The sequence below is a fragment of the Corvus moneduloides genome, chromosome 1, assembly GCF_009650955.1.
Source record: "Corvus moneduloides isolate bCorMon1 chromosome 1, bCorMon1.pri, whole genome shotgun sequence".
NCBI classification, from domain to species: domain Eukaryota; kingdom Metazoa; phylum Chordata; class Aves; order Passeriformes; family Corvidae; genus Corvus; species Corvus moneduloides.
Window position 1 is genome coordinate 69693919 of NC_045476.1, and position 22643 is coordinate 69716561.

Genomic DNA, 22643 nt, shown 5'->3' on the forward strand with positions numbered 1-22643 from the left:
TGCAAAGAATCTGCTTGCCTCTCCCACTCCTGCTTTTACAACCCCATCCTGCTGTGGGAGGACCTATGAAGGAATAAATGAATGACCTGCCCACCCCACCCCTGGGGCCCGGCGAACCAGTTCTGTTGCTGGGAGGAGAGGCAGAACTGCCTCCTCCTGTCCCGTGCCTTCCCGTGCTGAAAACCCATTATGGTTATGAGGCTGCAAGTCTGTACTGCTTTGCAGGCTGAAGGGGAATTAACGCAGCTGAATTTGGAAGGACAAAGAAAACAAGTGTTGTACTATGATCGATGGTCATTGATCTGACGCTAATTAGTAAAACAAAAAAAATTTTTTTAATATTGGAATTACATATAATCACTTGATTATTCATTCTAACTGGTTTCTTGATGTATTTGACTCCAACTACTAGCAAATATTTCTTACTAAGCACAATGAAAGGTAATCAACTGAATGAAATTGCTACCTCCTTCTACCTTTGTTCAGCTTAGCAATGCACTTTGCATGAGGAGATGCTTTGCATGAGGAGCTTTGCATGAGCTTTGGGATTTAGATCCCTAATGTCATCTCGTCTAATGTAAACATATAAAACCCTCTAATCTTTTCTTTAATAAAGCTTCTTACAGACGTCTCAGAACTCATTGTGTCTTGTGAAAGTGAGTCAGTTTCCTGTGTGAAACAAAATTTTAACAGGTCACAGTCCCCTGTTTTCTGTTCTCTGAAAGTTTCTGATGTTGGTTCCTGTATGAATGAGTCCTTAAAATGTCTTCTTAACCTGGCCTCTGGTGTCCTTTCTCAGGGCTCTTTCTTATCAATTTCCTTTGTACCAGCCCCAACCTTTACAATTCTTCATTGAAATGGACAGTGCTTGGAAATCGTATACCTCAGGACAGCATGCCCTTTCAGGAGGGCAGTGACTATTGTTGCATGTAGTCACTGTCTCAGACAGGTATCAGAACTTGAATGATCTTGGTGTTCCCTTTCTGTCTAAGAGAGCTGGGGAAGAAAAAAACATTTCTCTTTCCCAGCTCTCTTAGCCCCCCATTGCCCCGCTCAAAGCCTCAGAACTTCAAGATGAAAGAATGAGATAGGAAAAGGGGTGAAACCAGAAACAAGGGTGCTCCAATAATTGGACCTGCCCCCATTTTCCACACCCAACTCAGGCAAAAAAGGCTTTGCAAGTTCTGCACCATGTGCCTGCTCCAACTCTCAAGGGCCTGTGGAAGGTTTTGAGCCCCTGCAGGAACAGAAGCTCTTATGTTGGGCATCAACTGATTAGGTAGATTTCATAAATTTCACTGAATATTCTTAGTAGGAAGGGACCCACAAGGATCACTGAGTCCAACTCCTGAATGAATGCTCCATAGAGAGATGACAGTGGTTACAGCACCGCAGCTGTAAGAACCATCTGAAGCAGACAAGGAAAATAGACTAAATTTCTCACAGGGTATAGAGTGGTTGGAAGGGGAAGTTCTGCAAAGTTGTAAACTCTGGAAAAAAAGTGAAAGACAAAAGCGAAAACAAACCTCAAAAATCTTTCCTTTGAGCTGGAGTTGAACCAGCGACCTAAGGATTAATTTTCAGAGACAGCCTACAGTCCTCCACTCTATCAGCTGAGCTATCAAAGGAAGGTAAAGGAGTGCCAAGAATGAGTCAAGACTGATCAACAATAGCCTTAGGCTCTAATGGGCCTCCATATGTATTGCTTTTCACAACAGCAAAACAGTATCCAAAAAAAGGCACAAAGCTAACTCTCCTGTGAAATTGGATTTTGGTTACAAAACTGCCAGTTTTCTTTGCCAAATAGTTCACAGCTCTTGTAAGACTGTTGGTGGTGGTAGCGTTAAGGTTGGAGTTCTTCTCATGACCCATATGAAATCTGTCTACGGCTTGACAAAGAAATTTGCCCACTCTTTGGTGACCTTGCCACATTTCCTAAGTTGAACTAGGAACAGAGGGAGACCTCCCCCACACAATTCTCCACAACAGTTCTCCAGCCAAATCCAATAACAAAACAGCAAACAAAACAGTTAACACCTCCCTGGCAGCTTCCATAGTGTATTAATGTAGAGGAACAGAAGAGAAGGACAGAAAGGAATAAGCACTGTGGTTTCAATTCAAATCTCTCCAACTCCCTCAGTGCAAGTAAGACCCCTTGAGCACAGATGAGGTTGCAATGTCTGGCATTACAACCAGTGGCCTCCCCAGCCCCTGGGCCTGGAAGGCAGAACCCTTTGTGAATCATCTGAGCACTGCAGCTCACAGCTGTGGCAATTGAAAGCAAACTACACTCTTTTTGAATTATAGTGATTCACCAGCATTTGTCTGTCTGAGCAGCAGGGTGGGGCACAAAGCTGTGAGCAGACACCCTGTTTGCCGAAACCACGCCATCCTACTTGTGATGGGAGTGTGTGCAGCAGTGTTACCTCAGTGCCCTACAGCATATCCATCCTTAACCATGCTTACCTCCACCTCCTCGTTGTGACTCAACCCCAAACATGGGGCTGTTGCAGAAAGCATGTAGCCAGCAGGTTGGGGGAAGTGATTATTCCAACATATTCAGTGCTTATGAGCTTGAATTGAGAATGCTGTGGCCCACCTCGGCTCCTTGGTACAAGGCAGGCATGGACATCATGGAGTGAGTCCAGTGGAGGGGCACCAAGATGGTGAGGGAGTTGGAGCACAGAGTGGAGGAGGGAAGGCAGAGAGGGCTGGGCTTTTCAGCCTGAGGAAGAGATGGATGAAGGGGGATCATCCTGCAGTCTGCAGCTCCCAAATGGGAGCATATGGGGAAGGCAGGGCCAGGCTCTGCTCAGCACAGTGAAAGGTGACAGGCGCAAGCTACCACCAGAGAAATCTTGTTGAAATATAAGGGGAGAAAAATACCACAAAAGTAAAAATTTTCACCATTGTAAAGTTTGTCTGGAGGGTGGAATTTCCAAGCTTGACTGACACAGACCTGATTAATGTGACCTAACTTTAAAGTCTACCCTGTCTGGAGAGAGGTTGTACAGGTTGTACCAGCTGCTCTTCAGAGGTCTTTAGCAAACGAACACAACAGTGACCTCCATGTCAGGAGGGTGACTCCACAGAGCAGATGGACTCACAGCAAAACTATCACCACATACATCTCTATTTGGAAAATACAGCTCTTTGTCTTAACAGCCAACCTCACACACACATTTTATTTATTTTCATACTAACAGACATCTTAATGCTCCTCCACTGCTAAACCAGCACATATCTCAGAACAAACTCAGTAAGATGTCTCACTGGTTTTGTTCATGGGAATATAGGAAGGTCAGGAAATATTTGACTTATCTACAAGGTACTGTTGCAGTTTCTCAGAGGCCTAATCCTGGGACCTGTGGTGCATCATGACAGTCACTTACCCACCAGCAGCACATCAGCTGATGCTGTAAAGAAAAGCATATGGTGGAGAGCAAGAGAACTGCTGTATGCCTGAAGGGGCAATATCTGCACTCTCTGGGGTCAAATGGCCTAGGTGGAAAGAGGACCCATATGCAAGAATGTGGGGTTAATCTTGTACTGGAGAAAGAATGGCACAGCAGATAACAAGGACCCAAGCTCCTAAATCAGAGCAGATAGCATAGCCCCAGGCATCTAATCTTTTCCAGTTTGCAACCCCCACAGCATTTTCAAGGGGCACTTCAGGCTCCTTTCAAGCCAATTTAAGCCCATTGTCATGAGTCTGCCTTATCTGAGTTAGCTTGCACAGACCCCTTAAAAATAATTCACTACTTCTCACCCACACATTCAAGGACCCCAAAACTGAAAATTAATGCTCTACCCAGTTTAAGTCTTTGGCACTGTCATCTAATCCATAGGTAACAAATACAGACTTCAGGGCTAGTATTGCCATCTCTTTGCTGTCAGAAGTTGTTACTGGTGAAGATAACCCTAAACAATTTGTACTCTCCTGTAAGAAATCAGTAGTGGTTAAAGTCAAGATGAAAATTCAAATGGATCAGATAAAAAGTGGATGCTGTTACTATCTATGCATGAACAATTGGGATGCAGAAACCACAGTGCTGCCTTGACAATAAAAAGCATTGGAGATCTTTTTTTGTGCAACTTGCTAGCAGTGATATATGGGTGATTTGTGAAAGATATTCTCCTAAACTACAAATGTACCCTCCAGGGCAGCTTTTCAAAGTAGATATTCCTAGGAAAAATTAATTATTATTTTCTTGATTTTTTTTTTTTAACTTGGTAAGCTTTGAATGCTTAACAGAATTAAAATTTGGCATGGAGTTCATGAAAGATCTCTGATTATTTCGGTTCTTTTAACTGATTAAATGAAGATACCAAGCTTTGAGAGCAATGTGACTGGAGCCCTGAGCTATATAAAGGGAACAGTTCACCTGTTTCATGTGGTGTAGAATAAGATGAAAGGAAAGGATGTAGCTTGAAAGCCGGATGGAGAGCAGCCAGAGGTAAAGCTACTAATAGCTGGACTGTATAATTACTCTTGGTAATGCTATGTGTTTTGTTAAGTGCAGATTAGCATATGATGCTCTCCAGTGTTTTGTATACTTACAGGCTGACTTTCTAAGGTGGCCTTAAATGGTTTAAAGGTTTTTGGGTTTGGTTTTCCTTGTTGTTTTGTTGGGGGTTTTTTCCCCCAGTGAAAAGCTTTTAAAAATCTGGTAAATTCTGAGGGACTTGCAGGAATTGTTTTCTTTTGAGGTGGAAATCCACACATGCTCTGAATATGAGCATTAGGCTGGACTCGTAATAAATTTGTGAAATCTCCGTGTTCACTTTATTTCTGTCTGGTGTGTGTTACACACCACTGGTTGACTGCTGTGGGTTCTGCACCACCAGCTGGCGATGATTTCAGGGTATCTCAATTTGGCAGCTTTGTTCGATACTCCTGCAAGAGAGGAGGAGGTTTTCCTAAAGACTACTACTCACAGCAACTTGAATTTAGAGTCTGAAGCATCAGGGAAACCATCATCTCCCTCTGGTCTACCTGTTAAAATTCAAGATAGAAATCTTTTCTGGCCAGGAACTATCTTTGTACTTAAAGGCCGAATAGCAGCTGGCACAACAGACCCCCAGCCCTGTCTGATGCCCCCAGGCTTTGTTGTGATGTAAATAATATGTAGGACTCCTTGGGCCAGCTTCAGAGGCAACTCTAATAACGTCAGTGTGAATAAATGCCAAGGGGCAGGAAGGTGGGAATGAAGAAAGAAAAGAATTGGGAGACTACATGAAGGTTTCATATAGAGGAAGTTCGATTGCATCGCTGGAGCATGGGCTGCATTTCAGGATACACAGAGTTTATAGGACATCGCTTACAGCTACCAAGTTTTTTTGTGCTCAGAGAATCCATTTACTACTTCTGATGCTGCTCTATTATCAGTAAGAGACATCCAGAGGGAAGTATCCTTTGGGTATGCAACATCTGAGCTGTGTATGCTGAATTTTGCTACATAACAACCTTATAGGTCTGGGGTAGTTTTAATAAAAAGAAAATATTATCTTTACAGGCAAACTGTTTTAATTCCATTTTCTTTCTATGTACGGCCAGTTCCATAAGCAATTAAAGTGGAAAAATTGAAGTCCCAGGGCAGTGCCCAGATATCAGATCCAGATGGCACAACCCAGTAGGGATCATACGAGTGCCTGAGAGCTCACCCCATCAGTAGGCATGGAAAGAAGTACCCTCCATGTAGTTGTCAAACTATTCTTGAACACTTTAAATGTTCAGCCGTGTTAAATCAAGTTACAAAATGCAGTGCGCAGCATTCCTGTCCTCTCTCCCACACGGGGTTCCAAGTCTTGCCCTTCTCCTGGTGAAAGACAAGACTAATAATGTGTGAGCTTTTCTTTGATGATGATCAGCCCGAAAAGTTTTGATATTTGGGTGGCAGTTAACCACAGCTGGGACATGACATTACACAGATACAATGTACTAGCTCCTAGCTGCTGCAAAGTGTAAGCCATTGGAGAGCCTGACCCTACATAGGTTAACGTAGTTTCCATCCAACCACTACCACGGTGCACTGTTTGTTTGTTTGTTTAGGTTTTTCCCTCTGTGTGTCCTTATTGCTTTACAATAGCTGTTGTAAAGGCTGTGGCCTCACTGGAGGCTTCAGTGGCAGCAAAACCCTGTATCACTTGAGGGAGGGCAGTAGTGCAGAGTACAAAAGTGGCACTATTTGGGACACGGGAGAGCCCACCACCTCCTATGACTGCTTCCCTTCAGGTGGCAGTGCTTCTACCCAGCCACCTCCCTTCCCCTGCTCACCAGGCCTCTCAAAGTATAAAAGCCCTAATGAAAATGAAACATGCATGTCATATATAAGGAGGAAAGGCCCAACTGCTGGCAAAAAAAATAGTGTGAAATTACAGTATCAGTGTGAAAGGGAGAGATACGAGCCCTCATTCCCCAGGAGAGAATTTGAAAGTGCATAATTTTCTCCATTCACAAGTGGCATTTAAGGGGCAGCTTTTGGAAGCTAAGAGGAAAACCCAGAAGAAAAAGAGCACTTACAAGTGGAATGACTATTTCTGCCCTAAATATTTGGGACCCTTTTTTAAACCATACACTTGGTTTAGCATAGGGAGATGTGCATGCACAACCCTGATGAACTGGTGTGGTACCTGATATGTTTTTCTACCCACAGCTAATGCTTTATCTAGTCTTTCTGAAGACTCAACATCAAATAATTTAGGGGTTACAAAAAAAAAAAAAAAAAAAAAAAAAAGACTAGGATATAACTCTTTGGCTGGTTTTTCTCTTCATGGAAGAATTTAGCAGGATAAAGAGAAGACTTGCTTGTGTCAGGTCTGGCTGTGGTAGGGGATATTTGTCTCTCACACTCACGAGAATATAATTTATTTTTAAAGAGCACTTTAATATTGCATAACAATATTACCACACATCTTGCTTAAGCAAAGAATTTTTCCAATCTATACTCAGTGCCAGAAAGAGTGACTATAAAATGAGTTACTGTACCTTAAATTTCTGACTTGGCTATAGTGACAGGAAGTTAATTAGACAAACTCTGACCATGTCTTCTTGATCCAAATCCGCATTACTTGGACATATAAGAATTACCAGCTGCGTGAGAGCTCATGTTTCTGGAGGGACTTGGACTTAAAGGATGAAATAACAGGTAAAGGAGTGGAGAATGACAGCCACTGTGGGGCCCAAACCAGTGAAGCAGCAGCGTTTAAGCTCTTTTCCAGCTAGACTTTAACACCTCACAGTGCAGCCAGAATATGTTAGACGCATGTCTGAGGCATGAATGCTGGCTCAGACCATGTGTAAAACTAAGCTCTAAACACAGTTTGACTTTTCCAGGTTATTCTTAATTTCAGAGAACAGCGAATTGAAGCCAACTGCACACACCGATCCTGATGGAGCAGACCATACATTACACAGCCCATGAGGTTACTGACCTTCTTGACTCTGGCAAACTGCTGGGCTCTAATAGACCTGGACCTACCAGGATTCAGCAGGCCAGACAACAGCAGTATCAAACCTGGGCTTCACCTCAGCCATCAGAAGCAAAACCTTTAGGCAGGCATATGTGTTTTCTGATGCCTCTTTTGTAAACATCAGAGTTCCTGGGAAATTATTTCTGAGAACAAGTGTCATCTTATTAAAAAAAAAAATCTGTTCTGTTCCCACTTCCTTATCAGGAGCTGGGCTCCAAATATGCCCAGATATTATATGGTCCTCTTTCCTGGTATTCCCACCTTTACATAGTCAGAGCCAAACATTTCAGATATCACTGAGTATCGAACAAGGAGTAGGGCAGCGTTAATATCAAATTTAGTTTCAGGTCAAAACATCCTTTCTGAAAGGGATGAGCAAACTTCAGAAGGTAAGAACAAACACCCAAAATAACGGCTACATCCCTACAAGCTGCATAATCCTTTCCTTTTCTTAGGTTAATATTGGATACAGCACTCAGAAAGGAGCTGGGCCAAGGGATCTTATTGCTACTACTTTGTGTGTGTTACTTGTATTACTACAGGACTCTGGGACTCCAAATGAGGATTAGGGTCCTATTGAACTAGGCACTATAAAAACAAACACCACACAGACAGTTCCCTGCACCTGAGAGCTAATCTTTGGCCGTTTCTCTGCAGCATCTGGGGATAGAGTAGGGCATAAGGAAGTGTATTAGGGTATACTGCATGGACTGCAAGTAATCTTATTTCTGTAACCCTTCTCCTTTCTTACCCTACTGCCTCTCTTCTGTTTGTTAACCTATCTTACCATCCCAGTCTAAATTTAATTTGTGAGCTTCTTGGGCAAAACTCTTTGTGTCTTTTCATTTCCTTTTCCATGATTTTGAGCCACAAAAAATAAGACAAATTATTGAAGACATGAAAGAAAACTTTCTTCCCTCCCTAATAAAATTAATGGACATGATCTATTTAAATGTGCATCTCTGAAGTGTTATGATTTTGTACCTCTACAGAGCCTAATGTAAGCCTGTGGACCAATGAGCAAGGCAACCAGTATGGCGATACAAATAAAGAAGTCTGGTCTACATGTATATACACAACAAGTACTTCTCCAGATGATATGCAGACAAAGGAGATATATCTGCAAAATAATGCCTACTGGTTAAATACAAAAAAAGCTGCTGGTATATGGCATTTTGATTGATAAATTGGATTTGCAGGACCCCATAAAGATAAAGCAATGGGACAGAGTCAAGGGAATACAATCTCAGCCTCTCCAGGACCTGGAACGAAATACAGACATTCTCCCTTCTCTACAGTCATTCCTCCCAGGCCAGCCTCGTGCCTGCAGCATCCTCTTCCCCTGCGTACAGCCACAGCAGCTTCAGTTGTACCAAGGGACTATTTCTTGGGAAAGGAAGGTGCTGGCGCATAGGCAGTTTCTAACTTTTCCTCGGGAAGAGAGACTGCCCGGACAGAGGAGGCTGTAAGGCAAGAGTTACAGCAGTACAGTAGGTCCAACAGCTCTGCCACCATCCATCTATCCAGCACCTTAGATAACTTATTCGTGCCCTAGAAGAAGAAAAGAAAGAGGCATTGTTTAAAATTTGTTTAAAAGGCTGTGCTGAAGAACTGCAAACAATACGGTGTGTTTGTGCGTGTTCGTTTACACGGACAGAGTAAGGAGGAGGGTACAGACAGTGTAATGGTGCAATTCACTCCTGCTTCCCCTCCAGGCCAAGCGTATCCACCTGACTGCCATCTCTACATATAGCAACTCTCCCTGCTGGCTTGCAAACCTCAAATTTACTCTGCCCAAGCCGGCAGAGTGTGTGATAGAGTCTCCAAAGAGACAAAGGCTTCCCTCAGATTTCACTCTGCTTCTTCTCGCAAGCAAGCAGCAGAGAAAGGCGGGGTTCGGAGCTTTTGGAGGTGTATCTGCCAGCAGGCCAACACGTGCAGACCTTGTGAGCATGGCCTGCCCCGGCCCGAGCCCTGCACGCTGGCAGAGCAGGGGGTCAGGGGAGCCCCTTCACGGTTCCACAGTCAAGGCTGTGAGCTATTTGGATTAGATGAGGAATTTCAAGTGGAAGCCATCTGAATGTGTGTGTGCGCCCGTGCAAAGCCGAACTATGTTTAAAGAAAACAAATGGCTTCTTACAGTACCTCTGCAAGGTCCTGTTCTAAAAGGGGGCTTAAGTAACTCTCGTTTTTCCTGCCACTGCAAACTTAAATGGGATCATGTGGGGCGGGGGTGGGGGTGGGTCCTGAAAGCAGAGAATCAGGAAAAACCCATGACAGCAACAGTATGAATAAATTGGCAAGATACGCTGTAAATAGCTCTGATGCTGAACAAAAATAAAACAAAAAAATTCATATTGCAGCCATTTTAAGACTTCTGCTTCCTTCTTCACCCCTGCCAGTAAGCAGGCTTCTTCAACATGTGACAAGAAGAATTCAGAGGGATGCTTGCCAAGTGTTTTCTGACCCAAATCCTAGAGGTATCCTCCATCTGCAGCAACAGACAGCTTGCTGTGGTCTGTCATTACCTTCTGTTTGGTTTTCAACACCAGCTACCCTAGTTAATGAAAGAAGATGCAACCACTGAAGACAACGAACAGACAAACTTTAGTAGCATTTCTGGGAAGCTTAGAGGAAGATTTCTCTAATCTTGAATAGGCCAGAATGCCGGACAGTAATGACTGAGGCATCCATATGTAAGTGCATTGCTAATAGCAAACTCAGATATTAGGAAAACAGGCTACATAAAGCCAGCTGAAGAGGATTTAAGGACAAGAAATGAAAGGTAGAGCTAACCATTCAATTTCTGTCACAACATCACACCTACCCAACTCGGCCTCTATCTGCAGGCAATAAATGTCATACCTTGAAAGAGCCAGGCTGTCAGAAATATTTTTTTCCTGCAGGACTGATAGCCAGCTACACATCCATAAAGTTCTTCTATGTAAATGTTTGCATGTGGCCCTTCACATCTAAGGTTTGTAGCAATGCATGGTATTTTGCAAAATGCCATTCCCCTAAAGGGCAGCATATTTTTATTCTTATAATTTTGCATGGAAATTAAAACGAACATATCTTAACATGGGAAAAGAAAACACTTTTTCCCCCAGCTAGGTACTGCTGCTTCACTGTGCTGCTGCTGGTGGTCTGATATTTTTCTCTGCATATTCAGAAACAATTCAAATGTAACAAACGCCCATTTACCTACCACATAAACACGAGGTACTTAAAATGCTTGTCTTTGATAAGCCATTCTCCCCTTTGAGGATCCATTAGGCCCAACATGAATGAAGCCTAAAAAGCTACTTAAAGCTTTTGGAGAATTCTCTGGATTTCCAGCTTCACATTTCAGTTACTGCAATGTTTGCATTAAGATGCTTGTCTGAGTTCTGCCCTGCAGGATTCAGAAAAAGAAAAATGTTCCTTTTGTACTGAACACAACCGGTAGGTATTCAGCTTTTTTGTGTGTATTATGACAGTACCATCTGGCATTCATCTGCCGGGTACCTCAGGAGAATGTCCCCTTCCTACTTGCCTGTATGATGCTGGCCAAAATGACAGAGTACACCAAAGGTTAACTTCCTGTGATGTGGTCTCTTGGCTTATCTTGAGTAAGACAGTAGTTCCTTTATATTCTTAACTTTGCATTTCACATGTTCTCTGCCTGCCTGGAAAACAGGGTCATAAGAGATTCTTATGGGTCAGACACCTCCTAATGCGAAGCCAGGGGTAATCCTAACAAACTTAGTAACAACAGTCTACAAGGCCAGTTGGTGCTGCACATGCAGAAGGAAATGTGAAATTGAAATGGAAATTTGCCCAGTTAGGTTTGCTCTGTTCCACTGAAAAGCTTTGTACAGTGGAAGCATAAACAAACGACTGCTCTTAGAAGTCATGGTTCACCTGCTGACTCAAACACTCATGTCTGTCAACCAGCATGAGAGAGGCCAAGGGGACTATGTGTTTGGGTTTCTCTTTTAGTCTCAGCCTAATTTATCTTGTCAGTTCCAAGATCTTCATTTCTTTCTTGAAAGGACTATAAAGGAGGTTTGGCTTAGCTGTGCCCTCCAATTATTTGATTATTTTTAAGCAAACAAACAAGAACTTATGATGGACCAGTTCAGATTGCCTAGTTCAGCTCCTGAGTAATTCTTAAAGCTATTTTCATCCTAGCCCCTTCCTCAAACGGCAGTTCCTTCATCCCTTTGAGGATATATACTTTAATACTCCCAACCTGCTTCTTGCAAACAGCCTTTTCAAGAGAAACAAGCCAGTCTTGAGCAATTAAGACCTATAGATCTCCCTTCACTTCCTTCAAAGCCATTGTGGAGGTGCAGCTGAAACCCATTAAATTCAATTGAGCCCAAATGGCCCATAAGTCATATGGAAACTTCCTCTGGGCCTTTAACAAAGAGCCTTGCTTTAAATTCCAAATTACAAACAAATTCAGTGTGTTCAGCTTTCACATAAAACATAAAAATTAAAGAAAACATACAAAAGAAAAGTTGCATCAAATCACGGGGAGCATTATAAGAAGGCACAAGCAGCTACTCTCGTTCTGAAGTTACATCCTTCAGTTAGAAATATCATACTAATTCATGGCAATATTTTCTTTAGTCTGGACTGGGAGCATGCTTTATTCAGTGTGTGACAAAGTAAAACTGGTGGGATTCATGACCCTATTCTCTCCTCTGACTTTTCCTAACAATGGCTAAAAATAATATATATTCACATATATACACATAACATGATGTGTATATATGTATAATTATATTTTATCACATATAGCTGCCAGACTAATCTCAGGTTCCTCTATAATAAGTAGATAATAAACATTTATAGACTATATATACTCAACATTAAGTATTGCTTTATTGTGGATCAGGTTTTTTATCAAGTTGACAAATGTATTAATGTGGCTTTATATTAGCACTCTCAATCTAAGATTAGGGATCAATATATGTGCTCCAGGATCATAAGTCAGCTAAACACTGAAAAGATAGAGGCAGATACTGAACTTGAAAATCATACAACAAAATTGTTCCATAATACATCTTTATTCAGACGCCCCCCAATGGGACTGGCATCCTCTAAAAGCCTTAAAAGAGCCTCTACTTGAGGGTTAATTTCACCCTAAGGGCTCTGAGAATAACTGGAGACCCAGATCTTTATGACTTTGTATCAATTAATGTTTTTTACATTCCTTTTAACAAGAACTTGATGAAAAATATCCTGCTCTACCTATTCTATTTGGCACCCAAGTTACAAGTCATTAGAAGTATCTGAATCAGTTTCAAAAGTGCTGTGGAGGGGTATTTTCTGAAGGTAATGGGTCTGAGAATGCAGAGCGCACATGTTCCCGAGGCACATGAAATTGAAACGAAAAGCAGCAGTGGCTTTTGCTTTCACGGCTAATCAGGACAGCGCCAAGCACTGCTCCAAAATGTAAGGGCTTGGCGGTCGATTCCCGTACAGATCCAATGCCTTTGCCATGATGGGGCAGCACCTCCCACAGAGGGGGCTCGGAGGGAGCAGAGCACCGCTGTCTGATGATGGACTCTGCACCACCGTGGTAGGTGAGCCAGGGTGCTGTGGTACCAGCTCACAGTGACTGACACATGGACTTTGCCTCCTCCCCATATCCCTGCGGCAAATCCAATCAGCCGGCTTTGTACAGACCCACTGGCAAGGGCAGTTAAGATTATGACAATTAAACAGTCAGCTCTGTTTCTCCCATCCCTCCTCCTCCTCCTCTCCCTCCCCTAGCCCCTTCTCCCAACCTCCTCATGCCTGCGACAGCCCAGCACCACTTCAACTCTCTGAACTCAGCAAAAGCAAACACTTCAACGCAGCCTCATGCAACAAGCAAGAAGGATGACAGTGCAAGGAAGGTAGGACTGCAGCCAGGAGTAGAGAAAGGAGAAGCAGGACTGAATTGTGGCAACAGGGAGCAATCTGCTTCATGGACCCACATCTGAAAGGCATCAAGTTTGTTAAATTAGCAAGAGAATAGGATAGCTGAAATGTGTTAGCCTGCATCTAAGAAAAAAAAAAATAGAAAATAGGTCAGCATAGTATATTTTTATATACATAATGCACTATGTATAGTGCACTATGTATAGTGCATTATATATATTTTATATATGTAGCAGCTTGACTCTCACCCCACTCCTTTCTCAACATTTCCAGAAATTCATTGGTATTTAAATCTCACTCCTGACACACTGATAACAGAAACTACAGAACTTCTAAGACAGATACTGAGGTCTGGGAATATTAAACAGACAACCCATTTCACAACAATTAATTAAGTAACACTTATTGGAAAAGTTTTAGGGGTGGCAGAGAGTGGGAAGGAGAGGAACAGCTGAAAACCTAGAAAGGAAAAACGATGCTGAAAAGCTATACCTGTTTGGAAGAAGTATGTTGTCTGGTTTGTTTTTTCAATTGTCCTGAACTGCAGATTCCACAGGAACACTATAAATCTGAAGAATTGCAGGACATGTTGAATTTTGAGTAAGAGGGAGAAGGAGAAGAGATTCGTTCACTCTCTGCTGATTCCCCACTGCTAAGCAATGGCAAATTAGGACTGCCTGAGAAATCAAGTGTGCTGAAATCTCTTCTGGTGGATAAAAGTTATCTCAGGACAAATTCATCCCCATAGCTATAATGTGGTTACCCTAAGCTTCACAACCCTGAAAATGGCAAGAATTAAGGTAATAATAAGATCCCCCAAAACCAGAAGCCAGTATTCTAGCCATGTGGAAGGAAATAATCCAGTATAATTCAACTGATGTTTAAGGGAAAAGACAGGAAATCTCAGGGTGGGTCTGCACCATTAAACACAGAAACAACACCAAATGCAGAGATGCCTGTAGAGCTAATGAGTCCCCATCTCAAGCCCAGCTCTGACCCAATTTGTCTTGGGCTGACCCAAATACCAAAAAACACTAGCACCTGTCAGTCACTGCCAGGATACTTTTGTTTACAAGCTAATTCATGAGTGCTTTTCAAAACACTATTTTTTTTTTTTTTCTGAGCAAAACCAATGACTTTTAATTTGAAAGGGGATTTAAAATGGTTGTGATTCACGGGGATTTATGGATGTTTCCCAGAGAGTTTCAAAAGCCTGGACTTTCTTCCCACAACTCCCAGGAAACGCAGTTAAAAGTCTCCCATAGGTCGTTAGTTCAGCGTGTTTGGACTGGCAGTGCGGGACAATCACATGGCAGCCTCCATCTCAAGGAAAAATCACCTGGCAGCCTCCATCCCAACACCTGTGTGGGGCAGAACCCTTACAGATGCTATCCAAGGCTGTGCCCAAAACTATTCCGCAGCATGGCTGGGACCAGCATTAACTTGGACAACAGTTACGTGTCATTTCCATTTCTGCATGTTGCTAATTTATAGAGAAACAGGATAGGACTGGAGGCCAACAGAACAAACTGGGGAAGGGCAGAGGGGATGCTCACTTAGGGAAATGAACATTAGGAAATTTCTTAAGCCAAAAGCACGTTGAGGATATCATTATTTTTAACCTAAGAACTATTTTGCATTAATCCTGATTTAGCCACTGAGATTTTCAGCTCCAATTGGTTACAGTAAGTAATGCACCAGAGAGCCCTGGGTGAGGCTTTCTCACCCACCCGCCTCACACAGGACTCACTTCCAAGAGCCCTTTAAATGTCAGTCCTTGAGCGATGGGTTTCATACACCAGAGCCAGTTGCCTTGCACAATTTGAAGGGAGACCTTCCGTGTTTTGCTTTCCAGCTTTTCTATTCACCCTGAATTGCCTTCAGTGATAAAGCTAAAAAACCCCACCCTTGCTTGTTAGCCTGACAATATTTAATTCTGACAGCACATTCAGTATGCTTCATGAAATATGCAACCCTGTGACTAATGAGGTATTTGCACGTAAGGACAGTAAATTGCAGGGCAATAAAAGTAAAGGAAAACCATGAACTGATCAGCCAGCTGTTAAAATGATGCAAACTGTGCCTTATTAAATGTGTTGTGCTATATCCAGATGCTAACTAGAACTCAGCCCTGGCTCCCTCAGTAAAGCTTTGCCTTAAAAAGCTATAGGTCTCTCTTTCTGTTATCACACATTAGCTTTCTGCTTTTCAAATACTGATGGAAGTTCACCTCTCTGCTGTCTCCCTCCGCTCCACTCATCACGTAAAGGGAGCACTATTTTGATTTTATGCATGAGATTGAGTCTGCTCCAGTGTTAAGCATCCTATCAGCATATGACCAACTAGCAAAGCTGACATTTTTGCCATGATTATCCACGAAAAGTGTTTCCTACCTCTGATTTACAAGAGCCCTATTCATGAGAAATGATTAATAGCTCACTAGTGCTGCCAAAAAGCACATAAATCTAGACATCCTCTATGCTCCTGACATGCCACTCATCTTGTAGATATGTTCAGATCTCTCTCTTCCTCTCTCCCGCTTATCTATGTCTGATCCCCAATGGGCACACGCTCATGCTGATTAGGCAATACAGTTGCTGACTGGGACAATTTTAGGCTTATATTACTGATGGCACCCAATTAGAGGCTGCAGAAAGTAGTGTCCTTCCTGGCTTGTACTAGACAAGCATGATTAAGTGTTAAATGCCTTCTAAATTAACAGGCAGTATCACCCATGTGTCTGTTACAACTTATCAGGGTAAGAAACCAGCTCCATTGCCAAGTTTTCTCTGTTAGCAGTTAAGTCTCCCAGGCTGTAGAGTAATAGAGCTGAGAAGAGGGCAAGCTGCACACAAGCATACACCTGACTCAGCTGATGCTTAACTTATTCAACAAGGTTTCACACCCTTGGCATTAAACACGCCTGTAAGTGCCCCACTCAGATGTGATAGATTTAAACAAGCACTGTCTGAACCAGGGCCCATGGTATCATTCTCCATCCCCTCACCACCCCCCCACAGCCCCCCTCCCCAGCCTAATAATAGCTATTTCACAGTTCTTGAGCATCCTTGTTCTGAAGATCCTAGAGTGTTCTGCAATTACTAAAAAACAGATCATACCACGCCTACCCATTTTATTCCATCATTTCAATGGGGCTGCTAGCACAGCAATACACACACACACGAAAAGTAGTTTATTGTGCCCAGTGTGTGAAGAGACTATTCAAGGCTGCAGTGCTTTCCCTACATGTATCCTCTATGACACAAGCCTTTAATTGTTCAGTCATGTTCTACTTTACAAATAATACAGGGTACAACATGCCTTTTCCTCACTGACTTTGGCGCAGACAGGTTACAGCTTGCCACTGGGTATTATTTCCGTATTCACAATGTTCACCGTCATTGCAATCCAGTGCAATCCAGTGCAATTTAATTTAAGATATTAGCATCACACCTCAGAATCATGCACAGCTCCCACTGACATCTCTGGAAAACCCAGCTATTTTCCCAGCTGTAATAGTACTACTACTACTACTACTACTACTACTACTACTAATAATAATAATAATATCAAGAAAATAATTATAAAAGAGCACTTTTTTCTAGGTGTGCTTTAATAAGATTATTGGCACCCATGTTCTGCTGAGTTTTTTCCTTCTTAACTTCCTCATGAGTAATTACTGGTCCAAGCTTACAAGCAGGTGCCATCTTTTGAGTGCACCCACCCTGAATTTTGCTGGATCACACATTTTCAGCAGATCTTGTTTGCAGTCATTGGGCTTCAGTACTGCACAAACTACTTCTCACGTTTTCTCTGGAAAGAATTGCAGCAATGCAAAGGGAAGTCTTGTCTAGTTAGGGAGACTTTGCAAGTGTAAAGGCTGCTCCATTCTCCATATACCTGATCTACAAGCTATCTGGTCCTTTTCCTAAGTAACAAATGCACTTTCATCAAAGCTTCTCAACTGCTTCTTTCAAGAGCAAAGAGAGGCCTCTGTAATTTTCGTTCCTGTGCCAAGGATAATGAAGTTATTCTTGTTGCTTCTCTGGCCATTGCATCTCAAACCTTTCAGAAGCAGGATATTTTGTCACTCAAAATGGTTTGCCACGACCTGGTGTCAGACCTGTATCATGCCAGGCTCTTTGTGCAGCTCTAGCCGTGGGCTACATCCCTGAGAAGGAAGTAGCTGATGACATGAACAGGTGTTCATTGCAGCTGTATTTGTGCAATGGTGTTTGCAAAGTATATAACCACACAAAGTAAACAAAAACCAAACAACAACAGCCATTTTTGTTGCTCAGCATGCCCAAGCCTCCCTGGCCAGTGAGACATAAGAGCCAAAGGGCCTTGACTCCTCCCCCTTTGCTCCTAAGCCATGCTCACAGCTTCTTACCTGACATTTCTTCTGCTGCATTTGGAGCAGGTCTCTCAGACTGAGTAGCTGAATTCAGCTCAGCTTTTGCTGTACTTGATTATTGCCTTCCTACAAGCAGCTAAAAACATGTTTAAATATTCCTATCATTTAGCCCGAAGGAAAGCTGTTTAGCACATTTAACATCGTTACCCAGAACCCAGACTTTCTGTAGATGTAAGAATCATCTGATGGCAGCAACCAACACTTTCCTGTATAAAAAATAATCTTCTAAAAGAACAGCTACATGCAAAGTAAATAGAGAATGCTTCTATACAACAACATGACTTGCTGCCCCAAGTGCAAAAGGAGATGTTTAAAACAGTCAGTTACAAATAGTGAAGGGCATTTTTCACTCTCATTTCTGTAATGTGTGCAAAGCAGAGCAGTAAGGACAAGGTGTTACTGTTATCATCTTCCAAATGGCACAATCAAGGCAAATGGAAACTGTGATAAAACCCCACCTACTGGGTATATACCCACCTCTCAGCTTTCCAGATAGCACAAAACCTTTGTTCTTTACAACTGTGCTCAAGAACTTAGAATTGAATAGAACATACACAAACAGACTCACCTCAAAAGCTTTCCATGGGTTTTTTTTACCTGTCCAAATCTTTCCTTGGCCATTTCACTGGGAGAACAACACACCAGCTTCTCTAAGGTAACGCCCCTTGGTAATGCACGTAGGAAAGTGAGTTTGGGGTTTGCTGCACTATCTAATTAGAGATCTCCTGACAGCTCATCTTCACTAAGTTTCATAATTATGTGAGTGAGCGTCAGCGATCCTCACTCAGCAGTTCCATGGGAGCTTTCTCAGTAGACACCGTTTATCCTGTTTCTTTTACTGTCATTCTTATTTCACCATTTGCAGTACTCAGAATAGGTTTCAGATACCCTTTTTCCACAAAAGATGTTGCTTGTTCCTTGGAGACTCATACTGAAAGCAGAGCAGAGAGGAATAAATGACATTTGGGGTATTTCATTACAGCCGTAACCTCAAAGGGAGGAGGAAAAAAAGAGAGAAGTTTAAAATAACTTTTGTTCCTCTCGTTCACAAAAACATACTGAAAAATTACATATTTGTATTCTGGCAGTAGACAACATATTTACAAGAGCTCTTCTGCCTGTCTCCTTTTGTACAATAAAATGCCCCTACTCAGGGTTCAGGCTATTTCAAGGATTGTTCAATGCAGACTTATTCTGTGGCTAACAAATGCATGATTTAACCAACGAATGCCCAGGAGTAAGTGTAGGAATCAACACTCAGCTTGACCTTATCCTCCTTTGGCAGGTGCTGTACTTTCACAGACACAAATACAGCTAGAACAACTCTCAGGGAAAGATAAGAAAAAAAAAAAAAAAAAGAAGGAAATCATTTTCATGGGTCATTTACCCTAACTTTTCAAACCCATTTCCTACTTATGAAAATAAGTATAACACAGCATTTAAATTCAAATTCGTGACTTAAAGAACCATGATACACTGAAGTTTCTTATGGCACTGTGCATGTTCTGGATGCTGTTTTGGTCATCCTTAAATCAAAAGAACACTCTGTCTAGCTGAAGTTCATTATGCCATTTTGTGAGTAAAGAAATGAATGGATATCAGTACCCAGTAAGACTTGAAATGTAGGAAGCAACTTTCTCTACCACTGCTCATTTTTCAAAAGCATGTGTTTAAACTTCAAACACTTAAAGGGAGCAGTGACTACTCTCTTCTGCTTGGCATAGTGAAATGATACCAAATAAATTGTGACATGTTTGGGGAGAATTTTATCACTAAATATTATGCACACACAGTCTTGATCCTTACACAGTTTGATGAAAAAAAGCTCAAACGAGTAACATAAAAGTTGTTTTTTTTTCCCTAAGCTAAGAGAGTCTTGCATGACCTGAGATCTATTTTCTTTGCTTAAATAAACTGAAAATCCAAATCTTGATCTTTCTGAATAAATTAATGCTAATTAAGTAAGGAAAGCAAAAGTTGGGTGGTTCTAGCACGAGCAGAATCAAAGCATGTCCCATTATTTAGCTAATACAAGCAATTTTGTTAAACAAACTATACTTTTGTTCTGTAAATATTGGAAGTTAGGCTTTGGACAGATGTTCCCTGCTGTATACAGACATGCTTGGGGAAGGTTAGAGCCCCAGCTGTTGATCATCACTTCTTTGCAGAGGTTACTGCCCCCTCACATTTGTTGGCAGAACTTGCTTACAGAAACACTCCTGCAGCCACTCGAAGTTAAAGTGAGTGGCACTACTATTTACACAGTTTAAGCTAACTAGCATGGTGCTGAAAGAGTTCGTGCCTGTCTGTACCTTTAAACTTCCAGTGTTCACAAGACTGCAAGTTCTCACAACTTCTTGTCAGGGCAGAAGCTTTTCTCACCTTTTTGTGTAGCACCAGAGATCAGATCCCCAATGCCATGCTTGTACATTTGACCTTAAGTGCTTCCTAATTAAACACTGACAATCGTGTTAAATGTGCTAGCCAGCTACAGTTCTGTTTCTCCTCTATCCTTCTGATTTGATTAGCTTTCAAATAACTTTTCCAAGTCTGTGCTCTTCGAAACAACAATCAAAATCCGTGTTATTTCACTGTCCAAGGGCATCAGGAGACCTATTTGACATATGAGGATACACCATCTCAGGATACACAAAATGCAGCTCTGATGAAGTGGTATTGGAAGGCAGCAGGCTATGGGCAGAATACAGTATGTTAGACCTGCTATGATGCTCTAGACAAGCTCCTCACCTTTCTTCACTATTTTCTCACCTACAAAAGAGCAAAACTTTTGCAGCGTTCTTTGAAATATGAGTGAAAAGTGCTATGTGTTTGTGTATGATAACTGTTGTTAAGAGTACAGATCCACTATTCTTTGGCTAGTTAAAAAAAGAAAATGCATCATTCAAGAATTTCATCAATAGGTAATTAATATTGGTATGCGAATAGTTAGTATAAAGCAAGGTTTATTTTCTCACTCTTTTTAAAGTAATATGTATCTATGAGTAAATTCCAATATATCACCAATTAAGTGATTTATTGAATTTACAACTGTTTTTTGAGGGTTTTTTTTTTGTTTTTTATTCCTGGCAGGATATTGATTAAGCTGCAGAAAGTATCATTTGCAGCAGGCTATTTATGTGGTGGTGTCCATAGCCAAGTGAAACTGGTATGTCTAACACCTTTTCCAAGAAAAAATGTTATTTTGCAGACAAAACAGAAGTTATCCAAGGCTTTAAAAAAATAATTTTCTGATTCTTTCCTTCAGTGTGGAATTACTTTATTTTCATGCATTTGTCTACCTCCTCTACTGCTTGAGTTACAGATAATACCAAGTAGCAAATACGCCAATAACCATATTAAAAGAACATTACAGATACAAAGTCAATCACTCAAAACTTACAACCTTAAAAGATTTCCCAGACAATTGCATTTCAGGCCCCTTGGCGTACACACTGCATGCAGGACTATGGATGACATGACTATTTTTTCTGAAAGCCATTTCTGCATTCAGTGAACAGACTAGATGCTAATTATTACATATGTGAATGTTCAGGTTTTGGTTTTAATTCTTACTGCTCTCCATGAAACACTAGAAATACAGATGTTTACTGACCTGTACTCAAGACTTGCTACAAAGACAGACTTCTGAATGTGTGCTGACTTTTTTGTGATGCCATCCTTGTACTACTTGAGTGTTTTGCAAGCAAGAAATCACCCATATGATTCTGTGAATGGGATGAGCTTCCCCTTATTCTTGCAGGTGAAAAGATCATATAATGACAACCTGGAAAATATATAGTTATTAAGTAGTTTCCCTTAAATCTCCACAATTAAGTAACTTTCCACCACACCCCTGCTATGTTTTAACAGTTCTCTTGCATAGAGAACTTGCATAACTAGGTCTTTTGACCTAATGCACCTAGGTCATTTGGAAAGCCTGGACCCTGACAATACTGGAACCCATTGCTTCTACCTCCCAAGCATTGAATTCTTTCTCCAGATCATTTGATATATGTTTATTTTTAAGACAAGCAAAAAAACCAACACATTCCTCTTAAATTTGTTCTCAGGAAAAAAAACCCCACACATTTTTTCAGAAGCTTTAGATATTCTTCCAGATGCAGTCTCCCAGTCTGTACATTTTCAGTCCAAATAATATATATTTGACAAACCTATAAGCAACAGAAAACAGGGTCTTGTGATGAAAAGTGTCAAGCAAGCTTAATTATAGGTGGCATTCACAAATTCACCTATAATTGGTATCTCATAAAATGAGTCTTCTGGTAATCCAGATGAAGCCAGCAACACAACAACTCTCTGCATACCTACACAAAAGACTGTGCTGAGAGGTCTCATTCATTCCTCTGATGATCTGAAACAAACAGGCATCAAATGATTTTTATCATGCAATCACTGTTCACAGCCTCAGCAGAATACCTGAATACAGCACAGAGGCACAAATGAGCATCTAAGCTCCCTCCTTGACATTCCTACATAGGAACCAGTAAGCTGGTGAATTATTGCCGCATAAGGAAGCCAGAAAGGAAAACTTCACTTGCAAATAAACCACTGCTAGCCAGCTTGGAAGAATACATGACTGTGACCCAGCCAGTTCTTACCCTGGTGAGTCATGGCTACATCTACCCTGATATGGCCAGCAGTAATTACCAGACATGTCTTCTCATGGTCGACACTACTCCATAAAGGAAAAGACAAGAATGGAAAAGGCCTTGTCCCTAATAAATTTGGCTCTGTGTCATTGTAAAGAGCATCTTAAAATGTGACTGACATCTGCATTCCCCTTTGTCTTATCCTGCTAGTGTTTCTAGAGCCAGCT

At 41.6% G+C, this 22643-nt stretch overlaps 1 long non-coding RNA gene and 1 other non-coding gene across 2 annotated transcripts; both read right to left on the reverse strand.

Moving 5' to 3' along the window:
- Nucleotides 1-1538: 1538 nt before the first annotated feature.
- TRNAY-GUA lies at nt 1539-1628 on the reverse strand. Its single transcript is given in 2 exon segments — nt 1539-1574; nt 1592-1628. It is a non-coding gene; the product is annotated as a tRNA-Tyr (tRNA).
- Nucleotides 1629-11013: 9385 nt separating this feature from the next.
- On the reverse strand, nt 11014-18517 carry LOC116446666. The gene is made up of 4 exons (XR_004241307.1): nt 18375-18517; nt 17783-17882; nt 13882-13958; nt 11014-11141 (listed from the first exon to the last, which is right to left on the reverse strand). It is a non-coding gene; the product is annotated as an uncharacterized LOC116446666 (long non-coding RNA).
- Between the last annotated feature and the right edge of the window lie 4126 nt (nt 18518-22643).